Below are 21,836 nucleotides of genomic sequence, written 5' to 3' on the forward strand. Positions count from 1 at the left end.
TTTCTGTGGCATAAGTTGAAAGAAGATGCCCAGAAGGAAAAAAAATCATAAATAATTTTCTTAAAAAATGATACATAGATTTGTGCTTGTTTTAATTACCCTCCAAATATTTATTTTAAAAAATTCTAAAGACCAGAAGTGCTACACTCCTAATTTTATAAGTATTTAGTAAATGAACCACCTTAATCAAGTAATCACTAACAAATTCTATATGGAACAGATTGACTGAATGCATAGTTGAACTAAAATATTTTCAATTCAATCAATTTGTATATTTAAGATCTGTATCCCTTCCATTATATATCCTTCCATTATATAAATCACTTCCATTAAAATCACTAGGGTAAACACTATAGTTTTCATGAATGAGGTTGCAAAATTTAACTATAAAGCATTAACATAGCTATTTATTTTTAGATCTTTAACTAATGCATAGCCACATCAAATTATTAATCGCAGATGATAATTATTGCAAGAATTTGTGTATCTTATGGGACTTTTAAACAAATGTTTTCAGATGGTTAACAATCACATTTAACCTATCAAGCCTATTTCAGAATACAATTATTTGACAATTCAGTAAGAGATTCTATACATAAATTCAGTTGTCTAAACCATCAACCACTATATATCTTACACGGTCCATTGGAAGATGGTTAAAAAATAAAATGATGTCAAGAAGGGTATGACATAATGAACTCATGACTTAAATCATTTGGTTCTCTTGTATCTATGTGGTAGGAATTGAACTTGGTGAAGCCATGTATAGGAGAATGGTTGAGTAAGCCTCAACAGATTTTCTAATAATATAAATGAAATAAATACTCTCACAGTTCCATAAAATAGCAATTCCAAGTCATTTATTCTCTAATGAAAAAAAAAGAAATAGTCACACAGGAAAAATGTCTCAAATACTGGATGATACAAACTTAAATTCATGGAATTATTGAAAAATTAATTTAAATATAGGGAGTACTACAATGTGCAGATAATATCAGGCACAGAATTATAATGTAATTAACTTAATTTTCCATATACTTTAAACTTACTTTCAAAAAGAGTTGCATAATAACTACCTTGAAATTCCTGGAAAACATTTTTTAATTAAGTAATATAGGACAGGTAAAACTATACACACTGTAGATTAAAAAACATATTGCTCACACATCACATAGCTGTGTGTCTTTGATGAGAGCATTGTATTCAAACTAGAAATTCATTTGATCTATGTCCTTATAAAAAGTTTTTCTGGTATTAAATTATACTTAACTCCAAACCTTATTGCAAAGAAATATTAAGTTTTAATATATATCCTTAAAAAGACCTATTCATATTTCATATATGGAATTTTTAAAGTACTAAAATATTCATCAAAGTAATTAGGAATTTGATTAGATATTGTATATTTATTATACAATGAGTGAGGATGAGAAATGGTAGGTGCCTCAAGTCTACTTAATTTCTTTAATCTTTCTGTTTTTAAATTCCCAATTTCTCAGTTGATTATTTTAGGAAGAAACTTCAAAGATTGAGCTGACATCTTTGAAGCATCATATGGGAAACTGACTCTGAATAGCCCTTTTGACAAAGCCTTGAATCTAGGATCTCACAAGGCTCAAAAAGAAAGTGACCCTGCCTCTGCTCTGACATAATAAGGGTCAGTCACAGTTTTGCATTTACAATATAGTTAACTTTGTAATTCTTCTGCATGCCATAACACATTTAGTTATTATCATAAGTTGAGTGATGGTGAGCTTGCAATTTAGAATCTAAGTGAAAAATTTTAACATTTGTAATTTGAAATGTCCATCTCATCAAAATTTGAACTCCTTCCTAAGAGTTGCTTCCTTTACAGGCCAGGCCATTTTTCGTATTAAGAATGAAATTTTAAGTAGATAAGAGAAAATCATTTAAAATAAAGGAGAAAATAGAATTGGCATTTCTTATGTTGAAGAAGTGAAAAAAATGATTCCTTGGCCTAATATTCATCACTAGAATAAATTTCATCACTGGCTGCCTTAGTAGAAGCATCCGTGTTCCACTGACCTTTATTTTGTAGTCTAGAGAGACTGAGACCACACAGAGTTGGTGCTGTTATAGCTAACTGTACTTAAACTTTGTGTCTGATCAACTTAAGTGTATTGGATTTGAAAACAGTTAGTCAATTGTTTCTAGTCCCTAGGTGGTGGTTTATGGTAATGTTTGCATCAATACTAACAAAAGCCATACCACAGTACAAAGTACATCAAGGAAATGAAAGACAAGGCTGCCTGTTGTCAGTTCTGTCTACAATAAAGGCAGGATTCAGAGCTGGGGCAGAGATCGTTAGAGAAACACAAAAATGAATGAACCACAGAAATCGTAGGGCTGATGGTTCACATCAAAGGTTTGTGGACAGGCTAATGGGCAAGGTTGCACACAGGCCACAAGACATATACCCTGGACTCATTTGGCCTTACAGAAGGTCACCAAAAAGAGGGGAAAGGGAACATAAGATAGCACAAAGCAGTCTTATGGAGAAACTATGTAAAGAGCAGGAAGGGAAAGAATAGCATTAACATTGCTGTGAAAATTGTGTCCACTTCAAATGATATTTTTGATAAACAAATGCATTTTATCTTTTTATTTCAGACAGAAAAATCCCTAACATTAAGAATTGCAATATGAATCTTTGTATTTGCTGGAATATTTTCTGTCCCCTTAACTCAAATACACATTTAATACTTAAAGTGTCAGTTCAGTGAAATTTAAATACTTTGAGCCTTACTATATATAAATAAAATGGTCCTAAACATTTTCTTAATTCTAAAGAATCATATGCCTGGAGAACAGTGAGGTGTATATGTAAGCAGATGTGTACCAGTAGACAATAATGATAACAGAATTGATTTTGATATTTTTCTCGCTTTGTCTGTATCAGCTTATCATGTATAATTTTAAAAGCGCAATTAAAGGAACTAAATGCTACAATAATATGACATGGTCATACAATGGCATCTATTAATGTAAGAATGTAGTTAGCCTTTATTTGAAGCCTAACCTCCAGATACCTGCTGTGCTGCTAGATGCTAGAATGTCAAAGAAAAATAAGTGAAAGCACATCTCATCATGGGGTAAATTGCCTGTTGAAAAGAAATGTACTTAGTTTCTCATTTGAATGCTGCTTTCAGTTTAAAAAAAATGGGAAGGATTGTTATCAAGGTAAGGACTAATCTTTCCTGACCCAAAAGAAAGAGGGACAGAGACAGAGAGAAAGAGAGAGAGAGAACAAAAGCAGCAACCCAGGGGAAAAAAAAAAAAAGGACATTACTGTTTCCACTATATTTTAGGACTATTTTAAAGCTTTTGCTATCAATAAATACAATGTAAAATTTGCTTTGAATTGAAAAGATGTGTGAAATCAGTGAATTCTATTATGAAACATATGTGTTGTAAAGTTGCATGGGATTCTTATCATCTTAATTAATCACACATACCTTGTAATCATTTATATGTGAGAGAGATGCCAAACTATTATTATTTTAATGACACATGTTAGTCATACTTATAATGGGCAGACATCCTTTCAAACATCAAAAAAAATAATTTTGTAGATAAAGATGTAATTTACAGAGATAAAGCATTTCAGTGCAAGCACATTTGCATTGTAATAATTATCTAGCACTTTGTAAATAATATTGTATCATTTCACTTTAAGTAGTTTTTCATCTTTCTTTTTTCTTGCCTATAATTCCTGAAATAGCACATATGCTAAAGCAAGGAGATAATGATAATTTCTATAAATTAAAACTCAAAACCTAGTGCTAATATTTATTTTATATAAATATCAATTTAACATGAATAAAAGATGAATAACAATTGATCATAGAAGGAACTATTTTAAAAAATAATGTCATTACTTAAAAATGGAATATCATTTCCTTGACCCGCTTTACCTGCTACAAAGCACTTATTTCCTTGGAATGTCTGTGATTTGTTTCTTCCACAAATTTCTTAGGAATCCCAACATTAACTTTTTCAAAATTTGTTAATTTGTAATTTGTTCTTCCATAATGTATTTGGAAAGCTCACAAATTTTACATAAGGAAACAGAAACATTTATTTTTTTTAAAAAAAGAACACTCTGCTTCATTAACAGTTTGAGCATCATATTGTTTACAGATAAACAATTATTTTAATCTATCCATACATCAGTTCCATACTATGCTCAAAAGTTCTGTGACACTAGGTATTTTTATAATATTCCAATGCTGCCATTTTAATAGCTTTAGAAAAACAGAAAGATAACACTTCCAGAAATGAGTTACTGAGTTATGCCTATAATCTTGAGATATAATTTGGAGCTACTACATCAAATTTCATTAGATTGAAAAAAAATGTTCAACAAAAAGATACAACAAATAAACAATCAAAACCCAATCCATTCTAAATAGCAGAATGCGTTTGCCTAGATATTTAAAAAATCCAAGGACATGTGAACGTTAGTTGTCATTATGGTCCAGTTCACTGTTTATTTCTTTGGTATGCATCTCCTGACCTGTATATAAAATTCATAGTTTCAAAAGTGACATGTGCAAGCCTTGGACAACTGGGGAAAAGGCATATTTCCTGACCTTGTAACCATAGCAACCACTTGCTGATTGGTAGCGGGCAGGCTTTCCATCCTTTACCACTGAAGGCAAGTATGTGAGGTTGCTGGCTTTGTTTGTGACTCCCCCTGTATTTACATGCAAACAGAAATTCCAGAATTGAAATCCTGGTTTTTTGTTAAGCCTACTATCACAGAATTGGAAAAAAAATAATTTCATGGCTTCATAATAATGTTCCAATTATAATGAAAGCAGAACACATTTCCACTGAGGCTGTGTGTATAAAGCTTAACTTAGGATCTTGCTCTTCTCTTTAGCTTTAACTTCCACTTTAATCCTCTATGCATAACGGCAACAAAATGTGTGTATATACATATACATATACATACATGTATATATACATATACATATAACCAATTTATTAAAAACCTCTTTAATAGCAGTGCAATCATTTATTGATAATATTTAATATGTAAGAAAGAATAATAAACTCCTTTAAATTATGTTAATGAGTCTATTTCCATAAACTGCCTTAAATGGTAATTAGGTGAGCATTTATGTATTAAGTTTGCATCTGTAAGAGGCTAAGCCATTTGGAATCCTCTTCCGAAATGAACCAATACAAATTTCTTTTAATATCTTTGCTTCCTATGCAGGATATTTGCCTTCTGAGAGTAGAGACCTTCCTATTCATTTTCTTTCCTCAACCTATTCCACTTTCTTCTCACAACCAGCTTCTCATCCTCCTGTGACATAAATGAAACACAGAATTTTATAAAATTCACTTTGGTGAATAATCTGTTCATGGGATTCAAGGGATGAACCAGGCGTCTACTGAATACACTCTGAGCCCTCCAGTTGAAGCTTCTCTTCCATTCCAGAGATGTTTTTAATGATAGAGAAGTTATAGGAAAGTTCCTCAAAACAAATCTTTGCTTGAGTAAAGTTAATGAAAGGATACAAAGGGAGGGTTGGACATTGTATTAAAAGATATTCATGTATCATCTTCTAAAAACCAAATGCTCTAATATTTATACAATTATTTTATAGAACTTGTATTTGTTAATCGAGTTCATTAGATACCATACAATCCATGAACTATAAAATTAATATTTTTCTGAATTAGTTAATATGAATATATTGGTATGTCATGTTTCTAAAATAGTCTACATTTGTTTATGAGGTGATTGTATCTTCACAGAGATTTAGATGTATAAAGCATATAATGTAAAAAAACAATAAAATGTTTCTGATAAAATGAGTTCAAAACAAGCTGCATATATTTCCAATGAAACACATAACTGAATTCTCTTTCATTACAAAGTTAGTGAAGTTTAGCTTACTTTTTCATAATATTAAGATCAATAAAAATGAACAATTTAAAATAAAATGAATTCTTAAAAATCATGCAGCCAGTGATTTAATTCAGTTAATAAATATGTGCTGATTTTGATCCCAATATATGCTTTGCAACGTACATGATACATATCATAATAAGATTTAAGAATTCACTATGTATGTTCACAGTCTCTCTGGGATTACTTAATAATTTGTCTACATAAAACTGTCACCCTTACTTGTTTTTCTTTTTTCTTATGGAAAGGTCATTTTCTGATGTATTTCTATTTAGAAAATATCCTTCAAAGAGATAGAATCTTTTTTTGGTTTAATAAGAGAGAGTTTATATTAATACCAATCATTTTATAACACATCTCTATGATATTTTTCATAACCTTTTCTAGATGTGCATACATTGGTATGTTAATACTTTGCTTTCATATTATCATATCTCTATATGGTCTGAAAGAAAGCAAAATGGTTGCCTTAATATAAACATTAAAAACAGAAGAGCTGTAGTAGCACTTAGCTGAGGTTGAGGAAGGATTTTTTTTTTATTATTTTTGCACATAATGGTAGTGCTCAGGCATAATTTGATTTTGATATAACCCTGTAAAGTTCTTTCCCTGCCCTGATGTACTATATAAAACATTTCTTAACTCATTAATGTCAAGTATAAATTAGTTTTATATTGGAATTTTAACAGTCTAGCCTCCACGGGCAACATAAAAACCATACCATTGTCAGAAATGGTGTTAGGTTGCTTGCAAATTTAAACCAGGTATCATTTATCATCAAAGCAAACACAAGATGTATTCAACTTTGGGGTGTCTGCACCACCATCCCCAGGATCACAAATTATTTTGGTTTATCTACACCTTAAAAATATCAAGTTTTTGTTAAACACATGCAGAACAATTTCAGCAATAATACTTTGATGTGCTCCCTGAATTTACCAAATCAGAGTATGACTAATAGGCAGTGCACAAATGTCTAGGATGCAGGGTTTTATATATATATATATATATATATATATATATATATATATGCTCTGAATATGTGAACAGGCACGTTGCATTGTATTAATATCATAATTCAAAGGGAAATTTATTAACCCTCCAGTATTCCCATCATTGCTAAAAGTTGCAAATTCTAGGTGGCAGAACCTAGACGGTAATATCAAATTTTAATAACAATTCCTCTTCTTCAGTCAGGGCTATGCTGGAGAAAAGCATAAATTGCTGTGACTGACCGTTGGTTGTTAGAGAAGCAATCTGACTTCTCCACACCCTTATTTCAGTGTATCTGCTCTGTCCCTCAGCTGTATTAATGATAGCATGAAAGGTCACATGATAAACGAGTGACAAAAATATCAAAACATATTAGCCTGTAGCTTTGTTATCAGTGTATGACAGAGATGACAGAAAATTGTATTTTTCCCCTGAATAATTTTGCGTTACATTTTGCTGGCGAGGCAGAGTGAATTAGGGAGAAATCCCTGCCTCTGACTGTTTGTCTCCTTTTCTGACATACTTGAAGTAATAATATACATTAATAATAGGGACCATTCTCAGAAAAGGGATAAGAATTCAAGATGCGACTGGCTCCATCCTACAACCTGCTAGCCTTGTTTTTTTCTTCTAGCAAAACAAATTTTCTCAAAAAACACGCATAAAATCAAGCATTATTAGTGTTAGTGATAATAAGCTAGTGTAGAATATGGACTCCAGAAGTGAATCATTGAACAGTGGCCAAAATAATAAGAAAAATGACCTGAAAAGCAACTTGGAGGCTTCATACATTGTATTTTGAGGTATATTATTTCACATTTGGAGATAAATGCATTTACTAATTAAATAAAGGCAATTTCAGTACTACCTGCTCTTTCTGTTGGGAATGTGGAGCTGATCCAGTAATTACAAATTAGAAGCAGAATTTATACCTGCTGGTATACAGTCTGTCAGGGACTGTAGACCCTGAGGAGATGAGGTTTGCAATCTTTGGGAAAAGAAAATAGGAACTGGCGGTAGCTTAATGTCTTGAGGAGGTAGGGTGTAGTCTCCAGGGGTAGCTTAAGTCCTGTCTTGTCTAAGTTAACCTTCCCTGGGTGAATGACAACATTGCCAGCTCAGTTCGATGCCTCTCCATGACCTTAAAAGCTATCAGTAATGAAATAGTTGCAAAATTCTGTATTATTAATACAATAATTTTTTTCAAAAACTATTCAACACCTGAAGCAATGGAATATTTAAAGTCACATTTGATCTCATATTTTAAAAAAAGATTTTGCCCAACCTTGGAGCAATGAAATGTGTGCTATTATGTCTTAAGAAAGAGTCAATTAAAAATAAGGCAATTCATTCATATTTTAGTAAGTCAGAGCCAGACTTTGTGCTAAGTGTGGGTGACACTGCAGTAAATAAAAACAAGTTCTTGCCCTCTAGGAGTTTAAAATCTAATGAGTGGCACAAAGTAAATGGTTGTCACTATGCAGTGATAAATTATGTCTTGAGAGAGCAAACAGATTAGAGGCTAACTTACCTACTTCTGTCCTGTAGCTTCAGGAGAATCAAATTTAATGATATAGCAACTGATATTCTTGACAGATAGTCAAAGCCCAGTGATTCCTTCTTATTTGAGCAAAGGAATTTGCTCTTAAATATACCCATTTTTGTACTGCTATATTCAAATTCGATTCTCTGAGAAATGGATTATTCTAGAAAATATCCTGAAAATTGTCTTTGATATAATTTTCAAATTTTAAAACATAATAAAAACAAAAAGAGGGAATTTATAATGAATCCCAAAGAACAACCTAAGGTTTTGTATTCCGGAATTTCTCCAGGACCTACAGGGTTAGAAATATGGGTACTTGCCAAAATTGAGGAACGATGAGCAAAAATTCTTAATATTGATAAAACTTAAGATGATTGATAGTTTTGTGAACAAATGTAATTTTATAAGATGCCTTTCACAATTTTTTTTTCTTCAGTGGACTATGAAATAGTAGGGAAGAAGGACTCAGCAGCTGCTTGATAAAGAACATAGGGATGAAAATGCTTATCATGTTCAAGAAAATATATTTAATTCTCTGCTTGTAGGTACAGTGCACTGAAGAGGATTAAAATAGATAAGACTAGGATAATAGTATGTCATGTATGATGCTTTATGAAATAAGCAGAGAAATCACTAAGAGTGGTCAAAATAACTTTTAAAATGTCTATTCTTTCCAAGCTAGCAGTCCAGGAGTAGTTGGAAGGTTTGTGGAGAAAATCAAGAAATCTAGTTTCCCATCTTTCTCCTGCAATCTCCAGTGGCCTTAAGGAAAAGAGTTATCATGAGAAGAAACTAGGAGCTGTTGTAATAATTTGGAAGATGCAGAAATCCTGGTCAGAGGCTATATGGTGATGATAGTCACAAACAAAGCAAACAATATTTTAGTTAGCAAAAATCAACAAAATATACTCCATGATTTTTCTACAAGATGGATATAGTAGGAATGACATTTCAGAAGATATTTCTTACCAGACATGGAACCAATGACCAAGATGGAGGGTAGATGTTTTAGGGAGGGACAAGGGAAAATTAATCTATGGGCTTATCTCAGTTTATGGTATCAGTGTGACTATCCAAATGCAGCTGTCTAATTGAAAGCTGAAACTATTGTTGAACTTATTAGATTGAGTTAGAAAAAGGCTAGAGAATTTGTCAGCCTATACATCATTACAAAAGTCATGAGAATTTATGAAAAGGAGCAGAATGTTATCATCGGGAACATCCCACAGTTGGCTTTTGGGGGATCCGTAAATCTCTTGAAATTATTCTTAGGGCTTGATAGGTGGGGTATTTGCTCCTCTCAGGAGAAGTGTTATAATTCATAAAATTCTCAAATGCATCAGTGAACCAAACAAATTTGAGAACCATAGAAATCAGATGAGAAGAGAGCAGGAAAGGCAAACAGTTGTATTTAAGAGATAGAGGAAGATGTGAATGTTTGTAGGAGAATTACAAGGAAGAGTTAGGGAAACATACAATAGAATTGCATCAGCTATGATAGGAGAGAATTTTGAGAAGATTATGCTACTGAGAGATAAATGAAGCTAAATGTTTTTCATTCAATCAGCAACAAAGACATCACTGCATTAAGATATATATTTTTAATTTTTTTTAAAAAAATATTATTTATTTGAGAGGCACAGCGACATGAAAGAGGGCAAAAAGAGAGAGATTGCCCATTCACTGGTTCACTCCCCATTTCCTGGGGAGCCAGGAACTCCACTCAGGTCTTCTACTTCAGTGGCAGGGATCCAAGAAATGGAGCCATCGCTTGCTGGCTCCTAGGGTATGCATTAGCTGGAATCTGGAGCAGCATGAGACTTAAACTCAGGCATTCTATCCTATATTAGATGTGAATGTGTGTGCCTATGTGTGTGTGTATTATATTTGTATGTTGGTATATTAAATAGCAACTTCAAAAACTAGTGGCACTTAATACTTACAAGACTGTAATCACATTTATTTCTGCCATAAGTGCTGCGTTTCCTAATTGCTGCACCAAACATTCACCTCTAAGACATAATCTTTGATCTCTGTGTGAACAGTATTTGACAATTATTTGGCAAAATTCATATTACAGTGGAGATTCAGAGAAACAGAAGAGAGAAAATGAAGTCCAGAATTAAAGTGTTTTAGATGAAAACTATAACATTGCTAGCCAAGTTGTTTACATAAATTTTCACTAGTTCTTTAACTGTGCAAAGTAATGTTTACAAAAACATTTGTTCTTGTGCAAATAATTATATTTCATTATTTTTTAGCAGGTTCTTCCCTTTTTTAGCACGGCCATAGATAAGCATTTACTTACATTCCAGTAAACAGGGAGTTAGGTTTCTTACCTTGTGAACATTCATAGCATGAATTAAATTTTAATTTAAATGACTGTTTTTAATCAATGAAAACAAATAAAATGTTTACTATGTAATGCCTAAACTCTTTCTTAATTCTCAACAGATTGACAATAGTCATTGAAATATCATTGCATGCTAATTATTCATTTATAGAAGCTATATATATATATATATATATATATATATATATATATTTATCTAAGTGATTATGGAACATTTCTGAACCTACAGAGTAATTTTATTTAGAAGTTTATTTTCTTTTTAACAATCCATTTAGCAGTGTAGACAAGGTCACTTTAAAAATTTTTTCTGATTATATCAAATCTTTTGAAACTACTAATATATAATTTTCTCTACCTTTATTCGTCCTATCCATTATTTATGTAGTATAATTGAGGTACATTATATCTTATAATTTACAATCTAAATTGCATTAAAGCCATGGCTAAAATCATGTATTTAAATTCTGATCCAATAATAGTGAATACTAATTCCTTGAGTTTTCCATGGGGATTAGAGGTTAAATTTCAATGCAGGGCAATTCATAATGGCTATGCTTTGGATCTGATCTCTGAGGAATTTCTCAATTTCTGATTGAGGTTCGTACATCACTTATGGCAGAAATAAATGTAATTACAGATTGCTTTGTAAATATTAGGTGCCACAGGCTTTGTAGGGTACTATTTAATAATCCAATATGCAACTAAAACATATACCTGCACACATATACATGTGTATAATTATATTGTTATATTTAATTTGAACACTATGTTTACACATGTATGTAATATGTGTGCAATCAGCTATTCAGGTTTTAAATTGTTTAATAGAAAAATCACAGTTTTCAAAAATATCTTACTGCAGTCATCCTAACTTAGTAATAAAATGTCTAGACTTAACCAGTCACTTGGGTACCTAGTCAAGGCCTCCCTTCTCCCTTGCGGATACATGTGGCCATGGTGCTTTAATCTATTCAATGGAAAAATCTGTGGTCCCAGTGTACAGTTTCAGGACTTATCAAAAGTGGAACCCAATATTCAGTTGAAGGAATGCAGATCTTGGGCCCAAAGTGGGAACTCTTCTTTTTAAGATTTATTTATTTATTTGAAAATGGTTTTGTCCCCAAATCAACACAATGGCAAAACAGGGCCAAGAGGAAGCCAGGAACCAAGAGCCAGAAAATTCTATTACTTTCACAGGTACACAAGCAGGAAACTGGATTAGAAGCAGAGCAGCTGGGACTCCAAATGGCACTCTGATAAGGAATTCTGGTGTAACAAGTGGAGGCCTAATCCTCTGTGCCTCAACTTATTAAAGCTCCCCCATCTGGAGAGACAACATTGTCCTCACATCTACATGAACTGGGTATAGAAATATGTGGAACTTACTATGGATGCTCATACAGAAGCTTACGTATAGTGGTTACCCATTAAATGTTAGCTTCCACTGAAAAAGAAATGAACAAGCAAAGGAAGGAAACTCACAAACCTCAAAAATTAGCCATGGATTTAGATTATTATCATTAAAAAATACTATCACAACTACTTTTATCAGGAAAATTTGAAGCACTAGTTGTGTCTTTCAACTTGTTTTTCCATAAAATATTTCTCTCAAAATTCTCAACAGTCTCCCCCTCCCAAATCATCTGTGTCCATTCTCATGTTGAAAATAGCCATTGTACAGCTCTCATACAGAAGGCAACAAACAGCAAATGCTGGCCAGGATGTGGAGGAAATGGTACCCTAATCCACTGTTAGTGGGAATATAAACTGATTCAGCCACTGTGGAAACAGTATGGAGATTGATGGAACAACGACATAAGCCTCAGCCATTCTCCCTTACTGCCCAAAATAGATGAACACTGGAATGTACTCCTTGCCCTTGAAACTCAATTGGGTCTCACACCCTCTTGCCTTCATACTCCACCCCTTACAGCCACCTGAAAGACCCATTGCAGTGAACACCTGAAAGACCAGTTCCAGGACTTCCCCTCTGCCTGCTGCCCCCTATCACACCCTTATCCCCAGCCCTCCTAAAATATAAAAAGGCCCAGCCCCTGGGAGTCCATCAGTGTGCACATGGGCAGCTGGTCACCCACCTGTATGGATTTATTTTCTCTGAATAATTTCGGTCTGGCTGTAAATTCATACACTGCCTCCTCTCTATTCTGCACCTCTTTTCCTAACATTTTGGTGCCCCATGTGAGACGAACTCTTTTCCTAACAGAGATACCTCAGAAATTTGAATATAGACTTACCATATGATCCAGCCCTCCCACTCCTGGGAATTTACTTAAACCAAAAGAAATCAGCACATGAAAGAGTTATCTGTGTCCCCATGTTCAGTGCAGCAAAAGTCACAATACCTAAGATATGAAATCAACTCAAATGCCCATCAACTATTCACTGGAAAAAGAAATTATTATATATATACACTATGGAGTACTTCTTAGCAGTAAAAATTAAAAAAAAAAATGAAATCCTGTCTTTTTCAACAATATAGATGTAATTGGAAATCATTACACTTAGTGGAATAAGCCAGTCCCAAAAAGACAGATACCATATGTTTTCCCTGATCCACTGTAACTAACAGAGTACTTTAAATGTGATATATTGGAGTGAATTGGACATTTTGAGATTGTTTACAGCTTTTTTTTCTCTTCCATTGAAGAACAGTGTTTTGTTTTTCTTTTTCTGCATACTATTTGTTGAACTCTTTTACTTAGTGTAGGGTTAAATTTACAATAATTAAATAACTGAAAACAGATTTTCTTAAAAATTAAGATTGGGAATGGGAGAGGGACTAGCAAGAGAGACTGAAGCATTGGCAGGAGGGAGGGTGAGGTGGGAAGTATCACTATGTTCCTAAATCTGTATATATGAAATATATCAAGCCTGTATAACAAATATATTTTTAAAAAAGAATCATTGTGTATTCTTCTCATCCATTTGCTCTTCATATGGGTCCTGGTTGCTTTCCAGTAAAACTTATTCCAAAATAAACTTGAACTCTCAGATTTCATTTTAACAGTTAAAGCATAACATTTCCATATCCAAAAATAAAGAGTAATTTATTGTAGTCTCAGAACACCATGCAAACAAAAGTACTAATCATTTAATGTTAATTTCCAATTGGACTTCTGAGGACTTTCATTCAGTGTGTCAAAAGAGAATTTCCTATTAACTGCTTGCTTAAAAAAAAAAAAAAAGACCTATCCCATGGGTAAGCATTTAGCACTTGGTTCAGTGCCATTTAGGATATGGGAATCCCATAGCAGAGTGCGTGAATTTGGGTCCAAGTTCTGCTTCTGACTCAAAGTGCCTGCTTATGGGCACTCTGGGAAATAGCAGGGGATGGCTCAAGTGATTGGGTCCCAGCCACCAATGTGGGCAAGTCGAGTTTAGTTCATGGCTCCTGACTTCAGCCTGGCTGAGCTCCACTCTGTTCCTCTTACCTTAAAACTATGAAATAAGTAAATTTTAAAAAATGTTGAAAACATATCCCACACTAATAGTATAGTACATTAATGTTTATTGTTTCATAAACTGATTTTGCATTTCATTGATTTATCTAAAATTTATCAAAATTCTTGCAACTTATACTAAGTAGACTATAATAGAAGGTATCACTCCTTAAAAAAAAGCATACTAGATAATAAAAGTTATAATTAGCAAAATTGTTCAAATTTCTTTTTATGCAAATGTTATTATACATTTAGTTATTCACATGTTTATGTGCTTTTTAATAATCAACTGTCAGTTTCAAGGCATTAAGTAATATGATTTTCATAGTTTTAAAGCAAATGTGACACTTTATAAAATGAGGTTTGGTGTGTTTCATGATGTAGTCGTTTTTGCTTCTGCTTGGGACACCTGCATCCCAAATCAGATTGCTGGTTCCTGTCCATACTACTTCATTTCCAGTTTGGCTCCCTAGTTCTGCACCTGACAAGCAATGGATGATGGGTCAAATGTTTGAGTTTATGTCATCCATTTGGGAAACATGGATGGAACTCCTGGCTCCTGGTGTCAGCCTGGCCTAACCCCACCTATTGAAGTCATTTGGGGAATAAACCATCAGATAAAAATCACCTCTCTTTTTCTCTCTTTCTTTTTCTCCTTCTTTTTGTCACTCTGACTTTAAAATAAATAAATTTTTAAAATCTTTAAAAAATGTTTTAGGGCCATTATTGTTTTTTGTTACATATCTTTTTTGTTGTTGTTTTTACACACAATGAGCTTTGGGTTTTCATAATTAAATGTAAATTTCAATGTACAGATTTGTTTTTAGGAGTGGTTCTTTACATAATATCTAATATTTTAAAAGTTTTTTAAAGTTTTTTCATTTAAAAGTTGTAGTAACAGAGAGAGGAGATATTAAACTGCCTCATGTATTTATTCAATGTGAAATATCTAAGAAATTGGGCATAGTTATATAGTTAAATATAGTTATATAGTTAAATTACAGTTAACGCTTTTTGAAAACATTTTAAATATATTTATTTATTTGAAAGGCAGAGTAGATGGAAAAACAGGAGGAAGAGAGAGAAGGAAGGAGGGAAGAAGGGATAGAGGGAGGGAGGGAGGGAGAGAAAGAGAGAGGTTTTCTATCCACTGATTCACTCCCCAGCTGGCCACTCCAGCTGGGTCTGGGACAGGTGGAAACCAGGAGCCTGAAAAATCCATCCAGGTCTCCCAGGAGGGTGGGTGACAGGACTGCAACCTCTCAAGCCATCATCTGCTACCTTCTCAAGAGTGTTAGAAAGGAGCTGGATAGGAAGTGGAGCCGCCAGCACTTGAACCAGGGCCCATAGGGGATGCCCGCATGGCAGGAGCTGTCTTGATTTAGCATCTTTTTAATTTAAATTCAAAAAAATAAGATTCCTAAAATAAAGAGTGGACTAAGGGGCTCTCATTTAATTAAAATGTCAATAGTTAAGTCTAATCAGATTCGCAGTCCTGATACACATCATAAATCCACGGCTATTTGTGGATACATAAACGTACAGAAACATAGGAAAGAGGAGGGTAGAGGGTGTCTTTCCACACCTGGAATGTTAGATTTCAAGACTCTTAAGATGTTCACGTGGTGGGTAGAGAAGAAATTTGAAATTAATAGTAAAGCATGTCACCTAAAACCAAATCTGCTTACTATGGTGAATTACAACACTTGTTCAAATTATGGTCTAATTAACTTTTAAATACTACCTCTGTCCTGAAATGATGATAATATAATGAAATGATGTTTTGTTATATAAATGAATATTTGTTAGGCATGTACTATTTCCCAGTACCATGCAAAATTAATGCTCATATTAATCCTCAGAAGTATAAAGGAAAAGAAACCTAGCAAGTTTAACTAAATTACACATAGTTGCAACCCTAGCAGAGGAAGAAATAGACTGATATTGAATATGGGACATTTGATTCTTAGCAATGATATTGAGGTAGTCGGACTCTTTCTGTTACATGTGATAGGATTACAATTCAAACATGTCTAATGAGAGGACTACAAAAACGAAATTTAAGAACATTAGAAGTGTGAAAGATAGGAGTGGATTCAGAACTCACTTAACAGCATCAGGGTTCTTTTTTCCATTTGCCCTAACTCAGTTGTTCAGCTCTGAGAGTTGACAGACCACACTTTTCCCACACACCCACGGATGCCCTCAGAAACTCCAAATTTGTATCAGTGGGTTAGCAAACACCAAGGCAAGAATTTCCTTCTCCAAGTCATCACATACAGAAGTGTAGGGGCTGGCGCTGTGGCGCAGCGGGTTAACACCCTGGCCTGAAACACCGGCATCCCATAAGGTGCCTGTTTGAATCATAGCTGCTCCATTTCTGATCCAGCTCTCTGCTTTGGCCTGGGAAAGCAGTAGGCGATGGCCCAAATCCTTAGGTCCCTGCAACTGTGTGGGAGACCTGGAAGAAGCTCCTGTCTCCTGGCTTTGGTTTGCTGCAGCTCCGGCCGAGGAGGCCATCTGGGGAGTGAACCAATGGATGGAAGACATCTCTCTCGGTCTTAAAAAAAAAAAAAAAAATGAGAAGTGTAAACATATTCCTTAGATAGTAACATGGGGAAATTTGTAATTTGCTGGCCTAATCATGTGTCAGTTCTTGAGGCCAAGAGTGTAGAATTTTACTCATCAGAGCCATTTGGAGGGGAAAAGGCATGATCACTCTGCTCTAAAAAATATGTGGATTGTTTCCTCTTACAGGAGGACCAAGTATAAAAAGTCTAATTCATCAAGATATTTGCATATTTAAATGCATAATTTTTTTTGACAGGCAGAGTTAGTGAGAGAGAGAGAGAGAGAAAGGACTTCCTTCCGTTGGTTCACCCCCCCCCAAATGACCACTAAGGCCAGCGCACTGTGCCAATCCGAAGCCAGGAGCCAGGTGCTTTCTCCTGGTCTCCCATGCGGGTTCAGGGCCCAAGCACTTGGGCCATCCTTCACTGCCTTCCCGGGCCACAGCAGAGAGCTGGACTAGAAGAGGAGCAACTGGGACAGAATCGGGCGCCCCAACCGGGACTAGAATGCAGAGTGCAGGCGCCACAGTCGGAGGATTAGCCAAGTGAGCCGAGGCGCCGGCTAAACACATAATTACTTAACAGTAATTTTCTTGCAAATATAATCAAAGGCCATACTGTTTTATTATATTTGCATTTTTTATATTTTTAAAATTTCACTTCATGAAATATGTTATTTCTATACTTTGAAGAAGTTATTAAGAGTAAAAAAAATTAATAGCAACCTGCTAGCAGTTATTGATCAGAAATATTGATAAGGCTCGTTATAATAAATATACTTTTAATTTTATAGACATTTAAAAGTGTATAATTAGTGACCATGTCCAATAAGTATAATTATTTATTTGGATATTGTTTAAAACAACTTTGAAATTGAGAGATATTTCATATCAATATTTGATCTTCTATTAGTGATTTTTTCCCTCAGTTGTGGAAAATTAATTGTAGTCAATATTTAGGTATTATGTATGTTTAATTGAAACATCTTTTCAGATAACTTGTAATTAAAATTTATTTTTTCTCTTTTCCTAACATATTTCCTTTAGTATGGCTCTCTTATAGTTTAATGTAATATGTTTACTTCACAGTATTAAGATGAAACAGAAACTTCTGATTCTAGAATATTGCCTAAATTCCTTTTATTTATGTCCTTTGCTAATTTATTCAAATATTTCTATTTTAGCTGGTAGAAACATGTAAATTTATTGTGCGTTGTTTTTTGAACCCCTTTTATTACATTCATTTAATATAATTCACTTTGTGTCTTATGTTAATTACATTAATTGAAATATATCTACCTGTGATAACAAACCAAGTGTGCAGTTCTATGAACTTATACAAATGTGTTTTCAGCAGCTTATCACATCTTTTCTTTTGTATTTTTAGCTATTCCTCTTTTTTCATTGTTTTCTTAGTTATTTAACATATGCCAGCCACATATCACAGGCTCCCTGGAGCTGATGCCTTATTAAGTCACATGTAATTTATGAAATTGGCAAGAGTGCATGTCTGCATACACCACCCATTGTCAATTGTTGTCACATATTTATTTCTACATATTATTATAGTCAAATCACATTTTAATATTTTAATATTAGCCATAAATTTTATTTTAAGAAAAATGTTTCAAAAAGAAATAAAAGGTTGTTTTTTATATTTTAAATTTTCAGTTCTACTATTTTCTTCTTGTGGTTCTCAGTCTCCATCTGTCATTCTTCTTCAGCCTGAAGAGCTTCAGCTTCCTTTAGTATTTTTCATATTGCATGCCACCTTGCAATAAATATACTAAATATTTTTGTTGGCTACATATGTCAAGGTTGACTTTTTCTTTCAGCATTTTAAATAACATTATTCTGCTGTATATGGTCTCTGTTATTTCTGAGAAGTCAACCATCATTCTTAAAAATGTCTTTTACTTTTGGCTGCACAGGTACATAGATTGAGTATTCCTTATCTGAAATGCTAAGGGCTAGAAGTGCTTCAAATTTTGCAATTCTTTTTTATTTTAGAATATTGTCATACATAAAGTGAGAAGCCCTTTGTGGGCGTACTAGCACAGAGATACGCCTTAGCTGAGGTCACCTGCGAGGCGTATCTTTGGAGGCTGAATAGATTCTGTGTTCCACTGCATTTTGAGGTCAAGTGTGAAATGTTCCATCATGACATCATGTCAGCAATCAGGAAGTTTCAGATTTTGGAGCGTTTGGGGATTTCAGATTCTTGGTTTAGGGAAGCTCAACCTATGTTCTCTTTGTTTTGAGTTGTCAACAGCTTGGGTATGATGTGCTTAGGCATATTTTCTTTGGGTTTATTCTTGTAATATTCTTTGAGCCTATTGGAACTAGAGATTGGTATTAGAAAAGAAAAAAAAATGTTCAATATTCCTTCTGCATGCCTTCTCCCCTTTTCTTCTGGAATTCCATTTCTACGAGTGCATTCTATGTCATTCCAGAAGTCATTCAGATTTTATTGAGTTTTTTCAATCATTGGTCTATACACTTAAAGTGTATGTTTTACATGAACTTGTTTTGAAGTTTACTGTGCTTCTTTCTAGCTTTAAAAAACCCCTTTAAGCCCATATAATGAAACTTTCATTTTATATGTTTTATTCTGTGGATCAAGGATTTACATTTGATTCTTTACCTAGAATTTATTTATTTAGAGAGGGAGAAAGAGAGAACGGAGAAAGAAAAAAACAATCTTCCCTCTATTGATTCGGTCCCAAAATGATTGCCATGGCCAGAATTGGGCTAGAGGTAGGAGCCAAGAATGTGATGCAACTCTCCCACATGAGTGGCAGGGACTGAATTACTTGAGCCGGGTGTCTGCACTGGTGGTGGAAATTTGGAATCAGTAGCTACAACTGGCATTATGATGTGGATTCAGTTGTCTTTATTGTTCACTTTACGTGAAAGACAGAAACAGAGGAACAAACACAGCGAGATCTTCCATCCATTGGTTTACTCCCCAAATGCCTACAAAAGCCAGGGTTGGACCAGCCTAAGCTAGGAGCTCAGAACTCAATCTCAGTCTTCCACATGAGTGACAAGGATCCAACCACTTGTGTCATAACTTGCTGCCTCCCACCATGACCATAAGCAGGAACCAGAATCAAAAGTGAATGAATCGTAACATAACTGGGCACTTTGATATGAGATATGAGTTCCCCCAACAGTGTTTTAACCACCATTCCAAACACCTGCCACAGGATGCTGATGTTGAAATGGTTAGGTAGGGGCTAACAGTGTGGCATAGCAGGTAGGGCTGCTGCCTACAGTGCCAGCATCCCATATGGGCACCAGTTCACACCTCGGCAGCTCCACTTATGATCCAGCTCTCTGCTGTGGCCTGAGAAAGCAGTGGAACATGGCCCAAATCCTTGGCCCCTGCAACCAAGTGGGAGACCTGGAAGAGACTCTTGGCTCCTGCCTTCGGATAGGCACAGTTCCAGCTGTTGTGGCTATCTGGGTAGTGAACCAGCAGTTGGAAGAACTCTCTCTCTCTCTCTCTCTCTCTCTCTCTTTTTCTCTCTCTCTGCCTTGCCTTTCTGTAACCCTGCCTTTCAAAATAAGTAAATAAATCTTTAAATGGTTAGGTTAAAGGCCAGCTACAACAATTAATAATTCTTATTGGCAGAGACATTACTCCAGTAAATGCTATTATGGCATTACTGGAAGCCAAATATACATCTCTTTGTAAATATGTTTCTCTCTAAAATAATCACTAGTAAGGCATCACAAATACTCTTGCTAGAACTACTTCAGGAAATTTGGATTTTTTAAGTGTGAAATGTTCTGGTACTTTGGTTTAGCATATTAATGAACCATTGTATCCTTTTGGGAGAAAAATACTTTAAATAAATGTTAGATATTTATTTAGGATTTGTGCAGCAAAATTATTTCAGACTGTAATAGCTCATTTTATATTTTTCTTCAATATTTAATTTCTAATGATTTTACATTATGTGTACTTAAAGATAGAATACATGGTATAATAAAATATGAATGACCCTTGGAATCATATTGACCTAATATTTATCTCAGGTTTGCCTTTATGAGATAACTAATATTAAATATTTTAAACTATTTTTATTTCATATAAAATATCTATATATATTCATACTGAGTAATATTAACTTGAATGAGCCATCGTAATATATAATGAACAATGAATTAACTATCATAACAATTTTCTAAGCATTTTGATATAGAATGACAAATGTATATTTAATATAAACCTGCATTATGCATAATTATTATAAAATGATGTTGTTAATATCATGGTCTCCAGATATTTAAATATACCAATATTAATTTATCTTAATTCTAATTCTTTAATTTTTTTCATTTATTTGAAAGGAGGAGAGAGAGACAGATAGATAGAACAAAATCTTCTATCTGCTAGTTCATTCCCCAAATGCCTATAACAACCTGAGCTAGGCCAAGCTGAAAGCAGGAGGCCAGAACTCAATCTATGTCTCCAACATGAATGGCAGGGACCCAACTACTTTGAGCCACCACTGTTTTCTTTCAGGGTCTACATTAGTTGGGAGCTGGAATTAGAAGTGGAGCTGGGACTCTAACCCAGGTACTGCAATATAGTCTGTGGGCATCCCAATTGATGTCTTAGCCACTTTGGCAAAAGCTCATCCTGGTTCAAATTCATTTTCACATCCAAAGCACTGAAATGATGTTAGTTAAGAGAATGTCTTAATAATATCACCAGAATGGGGCCGGCACTGTGGCACAGCAGGTTAAAAGCCTTGGTCTGCAGCACTGGCATCCCATATGGGCACAGGTTCTAGTTCCAGCTTCTCCACTTCAGATCCAGCTCTCTGCTATGGCCTAGGAAAGCATAAGAAGATGACGCAGGTGTTGGCTTTGGATTGGCGCAGCTCCGGCCATTGCAGCCATCTAGAGAGTGAACCAGCAGATGGAAGACCTCTCTCTCTGGCTCTGCCTTTCTGTAA

The sequence above is a fragment of the Lepus europaeus genome, chromosome 4 (genome assembly GCF_033115175.1).
Source record: "Lepus europaeus isolate LE1 chromosome 4, mLepTim1.pri, whole genome shotgun sequence".
NCBI classification, from domain to species: Eukaryota; Metazoa; Chordata; class Mammalia; order Lagomorpha; family Leporidae; genus Lepus; species Lepus europaeus.